General features: G+C 34.7%; 1 protein-coding gene across 5 annotated transcripts in view; it reads right to left on the bottom strand.

Moving 5' to 3' along the window:
• The window catches only part of LOC145691975 (uncharacterized protein ZK1073.1), a 463,195-nt gene that overhangs the window by 80,547 nt on the left and 363,044 nt on the right, over positions 1–19,604 (bottom strand). The gene's annotated exons all lie outside the window — the stretch shown is intronic.

The following is a 19,604-nucleotide window of genomic DNA, read 5'->3' as shown; positions in this document are numbered from 1 at the left end:
CGTATCGAAAGTCGTCTCGTTTCGTTTCGTACAAATTTTCTACTTATTTTCATTTAGCAGTTATCAGAATCCCTTTTTCATCAAGAGAGTTCCATGAAGCATGTGATACAATATTTACATCATATTTATTATTGAAGTATATTGTGTAAACAGTTGCACATCTTTAAACTTTGATAATTGCTCTTCATTATGTTCGTCAAATCTCTTTATCAATTTATAGTTTTTACACTATGAGTCATGTAACGTTAAAACAGTATTTGAAATCTAAGACTTAAGTGAACTAATGTCCGCGAGCCTCAAGAAATTTCTCGTCTCGTTTCGAAATCGAGACGAGAACTGTCACGATTCTCGTCTCGTCTCAATTTAAAAAGAACTGTTTGCAGTTTCGTTTTTGAGACGAGAATCGAGAAGAGACGAGAAATTTCTCGAGTCTTGTGGGCAACACTAATCGAAACATCGTCGATATAAAATATATCGATCATTAAAATTATTAGATATTTGAAAATATCGATCGATATATTGAAATAGCGTATAGCATTCATATACGTACTTGAGTACAACTCATCTACCACATTCATAAACTTCCTCCTTTGTCATCACCACAACTACAGAAAGAGAAAAGAGAGAGATTTATGCTATGACAAATTTATTGCTTTCGAATTTGTTTTTCTGCATCAGTCCAGTCAGCCAGCCCAGTCATCTCACAAAGACCGAAAGGAGAAGCTTTTGCGATGGAAGGAAGGAAGCAGAATTCATCTAGGGACTCGATCCATGAGGCAAAAGCAGGGAGATAGAAAGGCAGACGCAATGGGACATGAAGCAGAAAAAGAACAGCCAACGTCTTGAAAGAAAATGGGATTCAAACCGTAAGTCATTCGTATCCACATCACATTTCTCTTTTTCATTTCTTTCTTTCCTTTTTCCTTCTTTGCCGTACCCGCACCCGGTTGGATTTATTTAATACGTTCGGTTAAGCGAAGGAGAGCAGCACGCTATGAATTTAAGGCTTTGAAAATAAATAATAAAAAAAAAAGAAAAGTTCTCGAGAGAAATTCCAACAATATTACTTAATTCATAGCAAAACTAAACAAAGATAAGAAAATTATTGTCATTCATAACTGTTATCTATTTTTTTCAGATTAGAAGAGACAGAACCACCCTTAAGGAACCCCCTACTTTATTGAACAGTTAATTTTAACCAATAAAATGTATATCGTTAACTGTCTACACAAGATAAAATTTCACACAAATGCACTGTAATTATTCAGATTCAATTCTAATGGCTAACATCAAGTTATAAGAGTCAAGTTCGGTACTTGGCGCATGTCAATCCGGTGATCAAAATCCAGCTAGACATGTTCCAGTTTGTCCTCAGCAGTGGGTTAAAATGCAAACCTTGCAGTTCAACCAAAATCGTTTTGGAATTGATGCTTGTAGTCAGTGTCTTTTGACATAAGAGAAAATATCACGCAGTGAGAGAGTCTTAGTGACTTTGGTGACCGCGTAGATGTTGACCGTTGAGCTTGTACATGCAATGCATCGGGTAAAACCCCTAGCGCACGAAGAAGTGAAAGTGTGTGCACTCATGGTATATAAAGAATACTAAAGCGTACAACATCCGATGCTGCGTTCCCATACTTTGAGTTTGGAGAAATATAGATAAGAGATTAGGTTGCATTAAAATGTAGGTTGCATAAAGAGGCAAATATTAAGAATGTATAGCCCAATTCTTACACAAATAATGTATTTATTTGAAATTAAGCTGTTGTTAACGCTGGATAGATATTCAAAAACTTTAAGGAATCGTAGAAAAACAATGAATAATTTTCTCCGATGAATTGAAGATATTCATGAGCCTCTGGATAAATTGCTACCTTCAGAGATAATTCTTCCTTCCATCATTCTAATGACCTCTTTGGACAGAAAACTGTTTCTGAATATTTGTGTCCAAAACTTCATATGTTTTCTTGAATTCGAGATGAGACACAAGACGGATTGTAAAATGTATCGTCTCCTCTCCAATGTCACGAAAAAAAGTCTAATTTTTAAAATTATTCCCAAAGAGACTCGAGAAGAGCTATCTGTCTTGGAACTAATACGCTGCCAGCATTTATTGCTTTAAAAAGGTAGAAAATGTCCTAACTTAATAGATTATAGTCTAATGTATCGAAATCAAGGTTAATTACTTATTGCGTAAAGATAGTGACGTGGGAGTGTTACTTAATAAGATATACAATCATAATACACATGCTATTATTGTTATTATTACTATCATTATTATTTAAAATATTATCAATATGAACTTGAACGTTTGAACAAATCCTTGGTAAAATTCTGTGTATGCCAATTGCATACAGTATAATATGCAAATAGGCTTGAAATTTCGTTCACACGGAATATTCACGTGTGAAGATCGATTGGTTGGTTGGTTTGGACGTTTTTCTCACGTCAGCACCGATGCTATCTGAAGTATGGGCCTTCAACTTAATGTAAAATCCGAACCACATGAGCTAACACCGAGAATCGAAAGGGAATCTTAGCCATGAGGCCATTCATTGTATGTCAATATCAAGTATATATACGCCAATACATTAAGAGTAGTCTTATTGACTATATGCCGTATTGCAAAAGCTGGTGACACATACTTGTCACACAATAAGCGTACCCGCATTGAAATTATTTGCATAAAACAATCTGACATTAATATTTCTTTAGCAACTTATGACTTATGTATTCAAACCTTAGGTATTTATCAACATTATCATTTTTTTAATAGTTCGGAAATGGAAGAATAATATTATTTTCTTTACGTAATTTTCTACATAACAAAATACTTGGTAAACTAACCAATGTTTTCGAGATGGTCTTCGTTCTTGCTTAGCTCGTCATCTAAGGCAATGAAATCACAATTGAATTGAAAACTTATCCGTATAGTGCCGAATATATCGACAACGCAAATTTTTCCACTAGGTGGTACTTTCGACGTACTAAACAATTACGTAGAGACATTTTAGGATTATTTTTTTTCACCACCGCATTGGAACAGATATGTGAGCACCAGAGGCTATCACCACAATATATGTGCTGCTAAAAGTGTTATTTTGTCAAGGAGAAGGTACGTGGATTAGTGTGTACCAGTATTTCTATAAGTTTAAAATGTGTTTCTTTAATTACACTTATGCACATTTGTTTTTGCTGATTAATTTGAAAATTATTACTGTGAGTATTAAAAGAGCATATGGCCGTTATTTTTTTAAAAGTCTCTGCCAATACTATGAAAGCAGACATAAAACTTAATATGTTAACTTACCTCCAAAGTGTTTTAGTTTCCAGTGCGAAATTGACAAACGTTATGCCCAGTGAGCACAGAGCACGGAACACCCCTAGCCGAATATGTTAGTCTTAGCTTCATTGTGTTCTCTTCCCTCACATAAAATGAATTTTCATCTCCAATGTAAAATATTTATTATATTTGCCATTTACAACGAAAGACTAAGCATATGGAATAACGAACTAATTTATTTTAACAGTGGTTGATGGCGTTTTTATAACGAAAGATCAGTCAATTAAAGCCAAAAACTGTATGACACAATGTGGCACCACAGCAATGGATTTTGTGCACTCGTGATACATTTTTTTACACCATGAGCGCACGCAGCCACTCGTTTGTGCGTCTTCAGCCTATGGCCAACGCATCTACCCCAATTCTATTGAATATACCGTGGACTATCCTTTGCATGATTTCATCTCTCAACTGGATTAATTTGATTTTTGTTCATAACGTGAGTTAATTTTTTGCATAATTTCATCCCTTAATTGCATTAATCTAAACTTTATTCATAACATAGGTTAAAACCATTGCTTGTCTGTAATTTGATTGCATTGATCACATTTTTGTTCATAACATGAGTTAACAATTCTTTGCCTGATTTAATTCGTCAATCATATTAAGCTCATTTTTGTTCACAATATCAGGAGGCTATTGTTTTTTTTTTTTTTGGGGGGGGGGTCTGATTGAATCACTAAACTGTAGTAATATTTGTTCATAACGTAGATTAATCTTTTGTATATTTAAATCCCGTGAGTTAAATTATACCAATCAAATTTTTGTTCATTACATGAATAAATATCTCAGTTCAAAATGTAGAACTGAAGAAAGGTCAGGTAGAGGCAAGAGGATAGAATATACGAACAGCACCAAAGGAGTAACACAAGTGTTTATTCTCGCACGAACACGATCATTATTTATACAGTTAAATTTCAAATATGTTTAATTAATTTAACGTTTAGAATACTTATAAAATAAAGAATTTAGAAACTTTTTTACTATGAATTTACTTTGGAAGAATTCAGACATTACGAAAAATAACAATATAATGTTTGCAGTAGAATATTCTGATTATATTGAAGTAGAGATGCAAAAAAGCCGGCTTTTTTTGGGAAAAAAACGAGAATTTTGGAAATTTTGGCTTTTTTCAACCTCATGATTTTTCTATCTAAATAGCTTTCTTATAGTATATTCTATAGTTAGATAAGAATTCCATGACCTGAATGCGATATTTCGATCTGAAATTCACCATCAAGATGGATGGAGCACATGTTTTACGAATTAAAGCTAACATGAAGAATGTAGTATTTGAGGGTAATTTTAGAGGCTATTTAACTTTATTTTAACTTTTGAGTTATCGACATCTTTTTTCTTCTCTAGTTTGTCATTCGTGTTTCATTTCTAAGAGCTTTTAGTACTCTAGCTTCTAGCGCAAAAATTAAACTTGCCCGTTTTTCTATTTATCCGTCAAAGCGTACGTTTTTCAATATATTCGTCAAACCGTACTTCCACATTTCTGTTATACTGTAGCTGTGAAGTGATTTAGCATTAATTTTCCGGACACAACCTTGAATACCAATTTATACAAATAATCAGTAGCGGATTTAGAAAACTACTTTAGGAGGGGTTTTTCTGATTGTTTCGTTTCCTAAAAAGTCCTAATTTTATTTGGGAAGTGCTTGAAGTTTATGAGTACAGGCATAACTAATATTTCGCTTCGTTTATATGTTTAGCAATAATCTTCCGGATACAACTTTAAAAATCATTTTATACTGAGAATCAGTGGCGGATTTAGAAAAGTATTTTGGGAAGGGTTTCTTACTAATGTTTAGTTTTTTTAAACATTCGTAATTTTTATTTGACGGGAGCTTAAAGTTTATGAGTAAAGGCATAAATAATAGATATTTCGTTTGTTGCAGACATTCCGTAACTTTGGGGAACGGGCTTCAGTCCGAAAGACCGCCCCCCTAACCTTCGCAAAACCGTCACTGCTGGTAATTAGTAATAATAACGATTTAAAAACAATAAAAAAGGAAGTCGCCCAACTCACAGTACACGCACTATTTCTATATTCACTGATGGAATGAAGAAAAGCTTTGTCAGAATGGTCGAATGCTGGTTGAATCCCGGACTTCCCGATAGAAGCGCAAAAGCTAATCACTCAGTCATGTTTGTTGTGCAGTTGTATTTAGCTTAACTTAAATATATTCCGTAGTCTTTTTTTTTCGGGGGGGGGGGGGAGTTCCGTAATGATATGTTGAATCCCTCTTGTTAAAAATTCAGAAAACTTGAGGATTGGGTAAACTGTGATGGTGGTTCTATAAAACTTAACTGTAGAATTTCAAGAATATACAGAACCAAAAGCTCTAGATGTTCAGCCTTTAAGTGTATCATATAAATCTAAGTATTTCTCTTATGTTTTATTTTAATTTTATTTTGTTTCAAAAAGAGGATATGGAATATTTTCAAGTAAAAATACTACATACTATTTTGCTAGTTATTTGTGTATTCTTCAAAAAGAAGTGTTTACTTTTAGGGTTGGCTGGTTAACACCAACTTTTTTTTAATAACTGGTTTAAACCACAAAAATAAAAAGAATGAAAAATGCGAATCGTGTGAACTTCATGGTGACGTTTCCAGATATCAAACCACCTGCAATAGTTTTATTTCCCTTTCACCTTTTAATCAAGGTGTCCCATGTTCAATTCTCGGTCGAACCACAATCCTTCTTTCATGCGTAACCCAAGTAGCGGTTCGGATGTCAGTTTAAGCGAAAGTCTTCTCCTTGATAACCTCGGTATTTCGTAAGGATGTTAAGCCTAAATATACGAAACAAACCAAATTGTATATTTCTGCATGCCTAAATGCGTGTTGTTTTATAAAGAAGCCAATATTGCTTAAATATATTGATAGAAATTGGCAAAATTTATCGATTGCCTACGTAGCTTCCAACATTAGCTTGGATTGGACTTTCAATGATATCTACGTACCGGTACTAAATTTGTAATTTAATACCTCAGTTTTAGCGTACTGATTAAGGTACGTTGACCTTTAAATTTTACATGCAAAGCAATAACAGGATTTCCCCGTTATTGTCTTACATTTCAAGTAATGACGGGATTTTCCCAATGGCTAGGGCGGGAGATTGTCAACTTAAGAAATTTACTGACCGCACTTCTTTAAACTTATGGGAGTTCTTCCTGCATAACCCCGCTGTTGCATAATAACATCAAGGCGAAACAAACTTATTTCTGTGAATATGTAATATAAATACATAAAACAAAAAATCTAAGTCAAAAAAGCCTGGTTTAAACCAAAAAAGCCTGGTTTAAAACATCCCCCAAAAACGGGTTTTCGGCATTTTCAAAAACAACCACGGTTCTTGCCAACTCTGCTTACTTTTGTATATAGGAGGTTAAAAAATTCCTATTATATACATTGGTTAATCCTGTGGAATTCATAATGTAAATATGTTGAAGAAAAATTGTTTGAAATATTTTTTCGAAATTCATAGTTTATTTTCGATGTTTTATATTATTATCAGCATCAACCACTAATTAAATGATTTTTTGTGTTATAGAGAAGCGATACAAAGTCTGTTTTATCAATTTAAAGCAGTATTTTGAAAAAAAGCCCAAAATTTCCCAAGCAAAAAAGCAAAGCAGAAAAAACCGATTTTTTTTTCAAAAAAGCCGGTTTTTTTCCGAGCCCTTGCATCTCTATATTGAAGGAAATTTTAGTTTCAGATATTGAAAGAATATAATTAGTTTACACAATATTAGAAAACCAATGTGAAATTTGTAAACTCCTACAAAATTAGTGTAATATTTGATAATTACAGAATTTTTTGAAAGATTTTATTTTGATACTTCTGACAACTATTTACAAGATAGTCACTTATTAAGATTTTTTTTTAATAAAAAAGAATTATGGGGTGTAAAAATTGTCTAATACAGTAAATATAACTGTATTGGACGATAATAAGTTGGACACTTCTGTAACCTGATTGTCTCCTTAAAAGAAATATCATGTGGATCTTCATGAAGCAATTGCTTCTCGAGTTTTATATATCGATGGATGGGTTTGAGTTTAGCATCCTTTTTTTTTTTTTTTTTTTTTAGCAGCGACGTTATATGAAACGTGCTCCTTAAGTTTAATTCAGGATCCGAAAGTTATGAGTTCTGCTGGGAACTGAACCCGGATCTTCCCGCCTAATCGAAACCTGTGACATTACAAATGCTTAATTTTGTCACTTATCTGAAGAATATAAGAATGGTAAATCTAAACATATTGTATTAGGCTTTAGGCTCTTGGTTCTATATTTATTTGACTAGTTCCAGCACATTGACAACATATGTAGTACATAAAGGTAGCTCAGGCAAGGGAGATTGTGTATGTACAGTATATACATAAGAAGTACCGACTGATTGATCAACACCCAAGTCAAACTGATTATTTGAATTTTTTATTTTAAATAACTAGACATGTTTTGCTGTTTTTTTATTATTATATTTGCCCTATAAGGGAAGAAAAAGGGTAGGGTTATAATTATTATAATTGAATGGCCTTATCTCGAAATTTAACGCCCTGGCCAAACCGTTTAAGATAGAAATTAGACATTTGGACAGAGCATAGGATTTGTGATGTAAGGTCCCATTAGGAGAGGACTTAGGGAATTCGGAGAGGAGGGGGGAGAAAGAAGCGTGGCAATTATTATCTTAACATGTCCATATCTCGAAATTTCTGAATGTTAGAGACATGAAATTTGGTACATGGACTTTTTTTATTTAAAATGATTAGATATGTATTTCAGCGTATTTAGATATTTGACTTAGAAGGGAATAAAAGGAGGTGGCAAGGAAAGTCGGTTTGGAATTACAATTACTATAATAAGATGTCCATATAATATTCGTATCTCAATAGCTCATTTAAAATAATTAGACATGTGTTTCATAGTTTTTATATATTTGTTCTAACAGAGAAGAAAAAGGATGGGGTTATGATAGTTATAATTGGATGGCCATATCTCGAAACTCATTTACGTTAGAGACATAAAATTTGGTATTTAGATTCCTTATTTAAAATAATTAGACATCTTCCATCGTTTTTAAATATTTTACCTAAAAAAGGAAAAAAGCTAGTAGAAAAAAAAAGAACAGCGGTGACTGTAACTGTTAAAATAAGATGATCTAATCTCGAAATCGGTTAAGGTTAGAGACGTGAAAAATGGTGCTTAGGCTTTTAATTTAAAATAATTAAAGGCAAGTTTAGACATTTCTTGATGTTTCGCTTAGAAGAGAAGAAAAAAGATGGAAGTTGTAATTGTTAAAATAATATGGCCATATCTGAAAATACGTTAAGAACGAGACATCCTAATTAAAGATGTATTTCAGTGCTTTTTAATTATTATTTTTCCTTAGAAGGGAAGGAGGAAGAGTGAGGGTTGCAATTGTTATAAGATTGTCATACATTAAAATCCCCAAGATTAGAAAAATGTTAGGGATATGTGAAGCACAGGATTTGTTACGTAAGGTGCCACTAAGGAAGGATTTTCACATTCGACTGGGAAGGACTGATTTGGAAGTGGCAATTATTTCAGTAAAATGTACATATTTCCGAATCTCTGTAGGCTATAGACATGAAATTTGGAATATAAACCTCTCACTTAACCCTTTAGAGACGAGGGAGGCAAATAAACACACAGTCTATTGTTCCGTTGATGATGTCTGGTACATAAACATAACATTTGGTTAGGAAGAAAAGGCGTGGTTCAGAACTCCTTAATTGCATTTAATTTGTCAAATAAATCACTCAATGTCCAATTATTAGTTTGGATAGCTTTTAGGAAGTCCATTTCTTTGCGTCCCCAAAGGATTAAAATAAATAAAGACTTATTTTACTGTTTTCGTATATTTCCCGCTAGAAGTGAAGCAAAAGGGATGGGAAGAAAAAAAGTCGGCGTTACAATTGTTATAACGGGATCTCGAAATCCTTTAACCTTAGAGACATGAATTTTAGTATTTAGGCTTTTCATTCCAAATAATTAAAGACATGTTTCAGCAGTTTTTGATATTTTCCCTACAAGAAAAAAAAAAAAAAAGGTGGAAGTTGCTATTGTTAAAATAAGATGACCATATCTCGAAATTCCTTAAGAATAGACATGTTCTTTAAACAAACGTTTCAGCGTTTTATTTTTATGTTTCCCTCAGAAGAGAAGAAATAAGGGTGGATTGTAATTGTTAGAATAAAATGGTCACATCTCGAAATCCCTTAAAATTAGAGACCTGTCAGTGATATGAGAAGTGCTAGGCCTGTGTGTGTGTGTAAAGGAGAAAGGACTATTGATAGCGAAGGATGTGTAGATAGCACCAATGGAAACGATGTGCAGATCAGAAACATGGCCACTTCGGAAAAAATTGGAGGCAGTAAAGACGAGCTGCTTGAGAAGAATGATGAGCCTATCATGAACAGGAAAGGACGTATTAAAGCAAACAACGAAATGGGATAAATCTTGGCCGTGACAGAGAAAAGAGAAACATCATGATAGTCCACTTAATTCGTTAGTCTGAATGGATTAAGAGGAAAAACCAAACATGAGTGGAAACAGAATATCTGGATGATATTAGAACAGGATGACTATATCAACCGATCAGACAAGTAAACAGAACAAGAAGAAAGTAATATTTCTGTGTTGCGTATCAAATTTTAGTTAAAGAGAGAGAGAGAGATGAAATAACATGAACAATCTAAATAACTTAATTATAAAGTGATTTCGTCCATTAGAATCACAGAGAAAAACGTTACAACTTAATATGATATCACATCTACTAGAAGATATTTGTTAACCCTTTTAGATACATAAACGTTGCTGATTATTGTTTTCTTTCGGCCCCTTTTTTAATTGTTAATTAAAACTTTTTACGCTGAATTCTAGGATATTATAGTGTAATCCATCAAATGGATTTCAAATCAAATTCATCGTAGTACTTTCGCCTACTGTGGGCATTTGACGATTTTGTAATAATTGTCAGAATCAAAACAATCCTAGCCGGGCTGTAGTCGAAGATATACGGAGATATATATGACGTATCTGCTTAGTCATTAGAATATACCTTCTGATTCAAGGCGTATTTTTGGTATTGTTTATATTTGTTATCTATTTAAAGGATCATGACTCCGGTGATAAAATAACTACCTATCTTTTCTATCCTATACTTAGTCGTGTTTAAGTACCGGTACTGTATATCGATTATGCGATAAAAATATATCCATTTTTTCTCACTACTTTGTAATCACAAAAGAGATTAGGTAGGTATGATTAAAGTTTAGCTTCTATTTTAACATTCAGACTACATGAGACATGAACCTACAGCTTAACATAGAATCTAAACCACATGAGCTTCCACCGGATATTAAACTTGGTTTTCCGTGACAAATATTTATACACTAATGATATAGACATGAAAGATTACAAAAAAGAGAAGGAGAATATGAAAAAATGGAGAAGATTACTTGAGCTCTCTCTGTCCAAGTTCGTGTTGTATTGATCAGTGAATATCACTATGAAACTTTCGCTTAACTGTGATATTCCCATTCCCACCAGGTCCGTATCCAAGGGGGTCTAGGGTGCAGCCCTCCTGAATTTTATTTATCCCGAATAAAGAATGGGTTCAATGTGTTGTCCATTCCGTTGGTAGAGTCATTCTTATTTCCCATTCATTAAAAATCTGCTCAAAGCGCTTTCAGATATGCTTGCAGACGCGTTTGTTATACGTTCCTTTAGGTGGTCAATACCCCAAATTTTCACTGAATACGCAGTGGATTTTAGATGTCCCCAAATATAAAAAATCTAGGGGAGTGGGGTCAAGGGAACGTGGTGGCCACTTCACAGCACCAAGTCTACCGATCCAGAAGTTTGGAAACTGCACATCTAAATATTCACGAACACAATTTCCATAAGTCACCATTGTGTTGTGAGAAGACAGGGAATGTCTTATCTTCAGATAAGAGAGATGGTAAGAAATCTTGCGACATTCAATTGCTGTTAAGAAACCACTGATAAACAAAGGACCCACAACACAAGTCCTCCACACATAACAGCACATCGCCACTTTTTCAGGAATGGGGATTGCTGTCCAACCAGTAGCAACATTCTATTTGTTCACCTCACCAGAAACGTAAAAGTTGGTCTCATCTGTAAATAAGATGTTATAGCAGAACGGGGATTTTCACTTGTTTGCTCTGTTCCCTACTCCGCGAATTCCAAACGCCGATCCGAGTCATCCTCTAACAAGTGATGATGCACTTGTATCTTATAGAGGTTCCACTTAAGCAGGGACAAAACACATACGTTGGATATGTGACTAACATCACTTTTCTGGGACAAACGATAAATGCTTGGATTCGGACTCTTCCTAAATGCTTCCAACACTGCTACCAACTTGCATGGCCTGCCTGATTTTGGTTTGTTGGCCACAAACCATGTTTCCCTGAATTTCTTGATCAACTTGCTTACTGTTGTATGGGTAATGGGTCCCATATCTGGGTGATAGTTGTTAAAATCATCAGCAACGACCCTTGTGCTTCGCTCTCCTGACATCAAAATGACCTCATTGCGTCCAGCGATGTTGTTATCTTAGTCACTTGAGACGATATCAAGAAAAAACAAACAGTCGTAACTTCGTTACGGTAAGTGATAAAGCAAAAACAAACACAACACTGAATTCCTGAGAATATTTCAGATGAGAACACGGTATCACAGCATACGGTTTTTTACTTAAGAAAGTCAAAGTGAATTCAAAATAGCGGATTTCAATATGAAGGCCATCGACATCACATGTCCTAAAAGTTTTTCTCCCGCCTGTATTATTAACCTACAGTGTTACAAAAGTGTTGCAATTCTCTTAAAATCCAGCCTTCTATTTGGGTGTCTGACACTTTTGGACCACCCTATAATTTTTGATACTATATTCATAAAATCATAAATAAAATAGGTGTCGATTTTTTATAAGCTCCTTAATGCGTAAACACTCCTGCCATTGTTCCCATAAAAACAATATCTACTTAAGTATTTTCTCAGTCCCTGAAAAACTCCCACCTACCACCTCTCATGTACAGACTTAATTAAAGTGTTCTTATATATATATAATTTTTAATATGCATTTGTTATTGCTGACCGATTTAAAACTCTCCCCCAATAGTCCTATGAAACACTTTGCGTGATAATCTCTTGTGAACAGCAGTTACAGGTGAGGGAGTGTTTATATGGCGTGATATTTCCTCAATTAATATTGAAACCGCAAAGATAGTAGTAGACTTCTACCACTTCTGGTTTTAGTAAAGAGATTAAAGTGGAGATGGAATATATTCTTGGAACTCTTAATTGATTGCAGATCGCTAACCGTTTTTACTCTATAAGTAAACAACGTTAAAATCGAAAAATTCTTGATTTCCAGCACTTCCGAGTTGGATATCATGTTCATCAACGATCTCGTTTCCTAACTTTGGACGCTCTACATTCTGGTCAAAATTGATCCATCAAATTGCTCTTGAGATTATTGTCTCCCGGATGGACGCAATGACATACGAATAGACAGAGTATGAGGTTTCCGTAAATAAAACTTCGTAATAAACACGACACTGGCGGCCGGGGAGGCTGGGTGACAAAAATAATTTATTATTTATACATGTTTAAAAGTTTAAAGAAAACTCATGACATACTTATCGTAGTCTGGGATCTGGCTAGCCCCCGCCCCAGATTTTATCTTCTAGATCCACCTCTGAAACACGACACAACTTTTCCTCGAAAAAAAAAGGAGGTTATTTTATTTGGAAATGAAGCGAAATGAAATGAAGAGAGGGAGGAAAAGTGTTGAGAAGAAGAAGCAACAAGAGAGAAGAGAATCAGTCGAAGTAATGCGGAACGAAACATACTGTAAATATATTGTTCTGGAAACATTGATTGAGTTGATTTTTAGTTTAGCGTCCCTTTCAGCAGCGAGGCTATATGAGACGTGGACCTACTGATTAACGTGGAATTCGAACCACATGAGCTCCAGCCGGGAATCGAACCCGGGTCTCCCACGCCTGTTCTGAAAACATATTCTTACGAATTTCTGAACACAAATATGTACTTAGTTTTATGAGATTTGCTCTTGTTTTCGACTAAACATGCAGTATATTATATTGCCAACAATGTAATTTCAATGTATAGTTATAATTTAGAATTAGTCACGAATCTCTGAGCACTGGCGTCTCTGGCATGCAAAATTTGGGGACGACATCAAAGAAAGTGATTTAAATTATACTACCCAGCCCAGCTTGTTTATTATCTTCGATTCCATTTGTTATCTTTCTGCTTACCTTCACGGACCCCCTAAGGTATATCAAGAACTATGCTATAATAGTTTCACAGCCTGAATATTATATTCCAAATAAATATAATTATTATATTATTATTTATATGTTATTCTGTCCTTAGTAAATAAATTAAGTTAGAATAAAATATTAAATAGTTTGTACTTCAAAATATTGGGGCGATGCATCCCCCTCGTCCCCCCGCCAGAGACGCCAATGTCTCTGAGTAACCACAAATTCTTCGGTATTCTATTGGAATGAACTTGGAGAAACTCCTTGTTTCAAATACAAAGTAAAATCATGCAGCATTGTCTAGAATCTAGCCGTACTTGCTACCATATTTGCTCACATAATTCGGGCTATTTTAAATCTATTTTGGCCACTGAAAAGTCGGGCGCGTAAAATATGAAACTTTTAACAGAGGTCTTGATCTAGGTTTTACTCTAATACTAGCTCAAATACCTGTTCTTTGCACGAGGAGAATAGGTTTGTGTAGTGTACATTGATTGACAGAGATTTCCTCCTGACAAAAGTTTATCCTCTTCTGGAGAAGAAAATTTTATTCCTGTCACGGATAACTTTTCTCCCCTGTAGTTGAATGGTCATGAACATAGAAACACGGAATAACTTTTAATTTTAGCTGCTTCTAAAATGTAAATGATGCTATTCCGATGTTTCTTAATACGCCAGTGGGTGAACCAGTAAATGTATGCGTATATGGGTGAAATTAATCCCCTTGGGAAAAAATAATTAATTCGCGCAATGTGTCTGTGGAAAGTACTTGAATCCTCTTAACCCCTAGGATGTGCATTTCAATGAAAATGCAGTGATTGTGATCCAGCTGTCATCTTGCTCAATATCAATTTGAACCACATAAAGTAATTTATATCTATTCTTGAAGTGTTTTCACAAGCTATCTTCATGATTACGTGTTGTTTCCCACGGTATTATTCTTTCTGATTTATCTTGTATGAAAATCGGGAAGATTATTAGAAAATCGACTCATAAACTGAGGGTTGCCAGATGACTATGTTATAACAATCAAATCCACTATATTTATAAACAGAATATATAGACTACAAACGGTCTAAAACACGGTTACTGCTTCTATTCCGTAAACATAGTTTTATATATTCATTAGACATTTCTCTCCAGAGATATTTTAGGAATGTTTTATTTTCAAAATTTAAATTATATCTGAATGTTCCATTTCGTATCGTGACTTTGTCCGTTAGCTATTTTAGTGTATTTATGTTTTTGCTCGTTTGACATTACACAGGACTCGATCGCTTATTAATTTATGTTTTAATGAGTTTGTATCGGCTAATTCTATTGAGATAAATGCAGTGGTTCAGTGATAGAGCATTTACTTGTGGTGCGCTGGGGCCTTGGTTCAATCTTAGCTCGCTTCAAGTGGACTTCATGATAGACAAACACCATGTGCGTGGGTTTTGTCAGGGTTCTTCCATTTCCTCCCACTTTATTCATTCCACCATTACTTTCTTTTTTATCATTACCGTCTCCTTTAGGCTAGCCGGCATAATAGTGGGACGTAAAACTGAACGATACATTTCATTTTCTAATGAGAAATTCGCAAAGCCCACTTCGCACGAGCTGGAATCTACCTGGAGACCCCAAGCAACAAAGATGAATGCCTTACCGCTGAGCCACGTCACAAAATGTCAACTATAACACATCTTTCTCACCTCAACTTTAGTTTGGTGAGCAACATGGAAATTTTAAAACTTTTTTCTCCCTTGGGAGAGCTGTTTTACACTTTGATAGGGTCTCTCTTTCGTATGCCTATATGACATCAACTTCGAGCTTCGTAAATGTTAATTTACGAATTTCGAAGATGATGTCATATAGCCCTTCTGCTATTTCTAACCTGTTTCTAATATCCCACAGCAGGCTTTCTATAGGGTTAATATACTACAGAGAATTTATGCACCCAGAAGCATGAAAGAAAGTGATAATTATAACTTCATATTTGGTTCTTAGTCCTAGGCTGCTTCTATAAGAGTGCAGAATGCTTTGTAGAGGACAAACACGATGTGCGTGAGTTTTCTCGGGGTTCTTCAGTTTCCTCACACTTTCTTCAACACACAATTTTTTATTCATTCTCATCATCATCATACCTTATACCTTACACGATATAACCGTGCAACGTAAAACAAATATTTCATATATTTTTCATAAACACTTATATAAAATCCAGTTCTATGGTCGCGTAGCGTAACAAAATTAAATAAGCAAATAAATAAATAAAACAGAACATTATGCAACAGGAGGTTCTATAAAGAACTCCAATTATATCAATTATATAGCCTATTATATATCAATTATATCAATAAGAAAATACAATTACATTAGTTTACTAATCTATTGTGGTATTAATGATGTTTTGTGTTCATTTGTTTGAAGCACAATGTTCTTTTTTAGCAGCGAGTCTAATGAGACCTCTCTCGTCCCTAAGGCGAGAGCACTAATCAGGGGATCACAAACAGAGGTGCCTGGCAATTTGTCCTTTTTATCCAGATGTGTGTGAATCTTGTGGCAAAATAGTGGCAAACAACACCAAAATCGAGTCGTGGCAAACAACACTCCACCATCTTCATAGCCATAAACACAAAACGGCATTTGCCATTTTTATACTTTCCGCTGGACGTCGCCTGCACACTCCCTCAACCGTTATTACTTTCTTAGTTCATAACCTTAAAGTTGCGCATTGAAAGAACAATCGTAATTGCAGTCGGATATAATATAATCAAAAATCCTGGAAATAAATTTCAAATTTGCTTGAAGGAAAAAAAAGAAAACTGGTTGGTTTGCAATTCAAATAAACAAAATCAACCCATTGTCGGTAAACTTTACTCCTATGTTAGAGTTGGAAAGCTGTTGTCAGAGGCGTTTTCTCCCTCTACGGATTCCTCTCGGGAAAACTAATACGATAAAAACTTAAGAGACCACTCATGCACCAAAAGTCATCAAAATTGGATCTGCGGTCCATGAGAGCCAAAAAATTCTTCCATTCATTTTTACGATTTACATACAGTAGATTACGTTTGAAATAACATTACCGGTATGCTCGTCGCTTTTCGTATGCTGCGGTAGTTCACTAGTAGAGCATTCACCTCGGAATCCTGGTTCGATCTGAGACGTGCCAAGTGAACTTTGTGGTGGACAAATACCGTGTGCATGGCCTTTCTCAAGATTCTCCCGTTTCATTACATTTTCTTCATTCCACCATTTCATTTTTGTTCGGAGGAGTCCAAGCTATGGGGGAGATCCAATACTTGATCCCATATCAATCATTTCCCTGTTCAACAAGTAGCATTTTATTGAGAAAATGTACAAATATATGTTGAATTAGGAAATTTTTTGGGGATGGGTCTGCCTGCACCCAATGGACTCCCCTCGTGAGTGCACCTCTGCTACAACCGGCATTGTCAAATTTATCTACATTCGCTTTCCACAAACCAACATATTTCGAACAGAAAGTAAATAAATAAGTACAACCATTTCATACCAATAATTTACTACGGAACTTTATAGTAATTACTGAAAATGTTCGTAGTTGTATGGAAGCCTCACTTGAGGTTACAAGTTTCAATGGGCAAAACGGTATCATTTGCAATATGTATGATAAAAACAGTTATAGAATGCTATTCTTCAATGTTTAGAAATATAAAACTATTTTTTTAAAACTTTCGGATTACCTTCTATTTTATTGAATCTACTTCAAATAAAATAGCAACTTGAAACCAGTGAGGAACTCGTTCTAAATGCATGACCTCGAATAATATGAGGATAATACAGCACCCTCCCTCTTGCGATCAACATTTGAAACCTAAAGCAACTCGCCTGAGGACTTGGAAGAAAACTCTCGTAACATCGACTAACTTTGAGGTGTTAGAAAAATAAATAATATTAGCGCCTTATATGAGGTTGTTATGCAAGAAATGGTCTAATTTTCTATAGATTCTTTCTTTTTTCCCTCATTCCATCATTTCTTTCAATATCAAGCATTTCTTTAATGCACCACCGTATCCTTTAGCCTCGGTACATGACAGTGCGATGATAAATTTTTTTCTTTCTTTTCTTTTTATTTTTTTTAAGTGAAAGGTATGGTGATATGAAAAAAGCTGATTTAATGTGATAATAAATCGCAAGTTACGTCATTGGAACATTCACTCAAAACTATGTTTCCAGAAAAACGGTCGATCGATAGATAGAGCATTTGACTTGTGTTTGTTTCCTTTTAACTGTGAAGACATCCCTGTTTGACACTCTAGCACAAGTTTGTCTTTTCTCAGTTCTTATTATGAATTGTAAAATTATCTTTCGCTCTTTGATCTTTCTAGCTGTCAATCACGCATAACATCAGCGTCTCTTCAACACAAGGAAGGAAGCCTTCGTCACACTCAACTCGCAGCATCCTGACACGAAGCACAATGAAGATAGTTATCAACAACATTCGCTTTCTTATGTTGAAGCCAAAACGACCAATATTCAATGATCTGTTGTCAAATGATTTCAATGGTGTGCACCACTCTTGCTTCTTTCCTCACAAAAGCGTGCCAAATGTAAATGTTGCTTAACGACCATGCGTATTTACTTACAGTCATATGCACAATTAATATCATTCCTTCTGTTCTTCAACAACTTCTGGCCTAATTTCTATGTAAGTAAAATGCATTTTATAAAAAGTACATAACAAAAGGTGAGAGAGAGTGAAGGAGAATGATGATAGATTCATACACTAGTGATATGACAGAAGTGAGCCAAATATTTTTTTCTTCTGTCTGTCTGTCTGTCTCTTTCTTTAATTGGAAATTTTCATAACATTATTCTTCACCAACTTAAATTCCAACCAACACTGAAGTAGTTGTTAAGTTTACAAGGAAACACACTTTCTTTCATGGAAATAAGATTTTTTTTCCTCCGGAGAAGTTAAGATGGATTTGTCCCCTTATTCTTCAGTAATTTCAATCAAAAGCAATAGCCCCATTGGAAGGCCTAAAAGAAAGAATATGCAATGTTTTATGAAAATTCGGTTACTTTTAGAAAAGTTATGGTTAACATAAGATAAAGTGCTTTCATAAGATAAAGTGAATCCATCCTCTTTTCTTTGTTTATTTTCATCCTCAAACAGTAGGAGTAAGTATCTAATCTTAAACACTACACAAACCAAGTTTGATATAAATCCGAGAATTTAAGATACATACATTTTCGCGAAAGATTGCTATTTTAAAGAAGAGAAGCATTATTTAAACTGCAAGCAATGAAGGTGATTCGAAAGACTCAGAAGATCCCCCTCGTGGCTAAGCAGTTAGCGTACGCGCCTTTGGCGTAGGAGACGCGGGTTCGATACCTAGTGGGAGCTCATGTGGTTCGGATCCGATGTTAAACTGTATGTCCACGTCTCATATAGCCTCGCCCCTGAAAGGGACGATAAACTAAAGTCACATCACATCGAAAGATCAGAAATAAAACACGCCATACTTCACTATGATCGAATATTTTTTTTATTCAGAAATTATAGTGGAACATGTTTTTTTTTTTTTTTTTTAAATCCAGGTATGTGTGTGTGTTGGTGTTTAAAAAGAGCACCCTTTTTTCTTGACTGATTTCAACCGCAAGCAGTAGAGATAGAGGTTGTCTCAAAGAAAATATACATCACATTCTATCAAAGTCAAATCATGTTTATTCGCTCAGTGTTGATAGATTTTAACTCAATGGAATGGATGATTAGGAAGGCGTAAAAATATACATGCGTCATATTGCAGCAAAAGCAAATGAATATACCCGTATACTACAAAAATTATCATGTGAAATATTTTTAAAATCGCTGGGGACCGGGGTAAAGTTCATCCTTTCATTTTTAACAAAAGCAACCGAAATCACTGAGAATAACTGG

This window comes from Thermobia domestica, chromosome 1 (assembly GCF_964235325.1).
Source record: "Thermobia domestica chromosome 1, izTheDome1.hap1.1, whole genome shotgun sequence".
Taxonomy (NCBI): Eukaryota; Metazoa; Arthropoda; class Insecta; order Zygentoma; family Lepismatidae; genus Thermobia; species Thermobia domestica.
The sequence above is the reverse complement of the archived record's forward strand: the minus strand, read 5'-3'. Positions and strand labels throughout refer to the sequence as shown.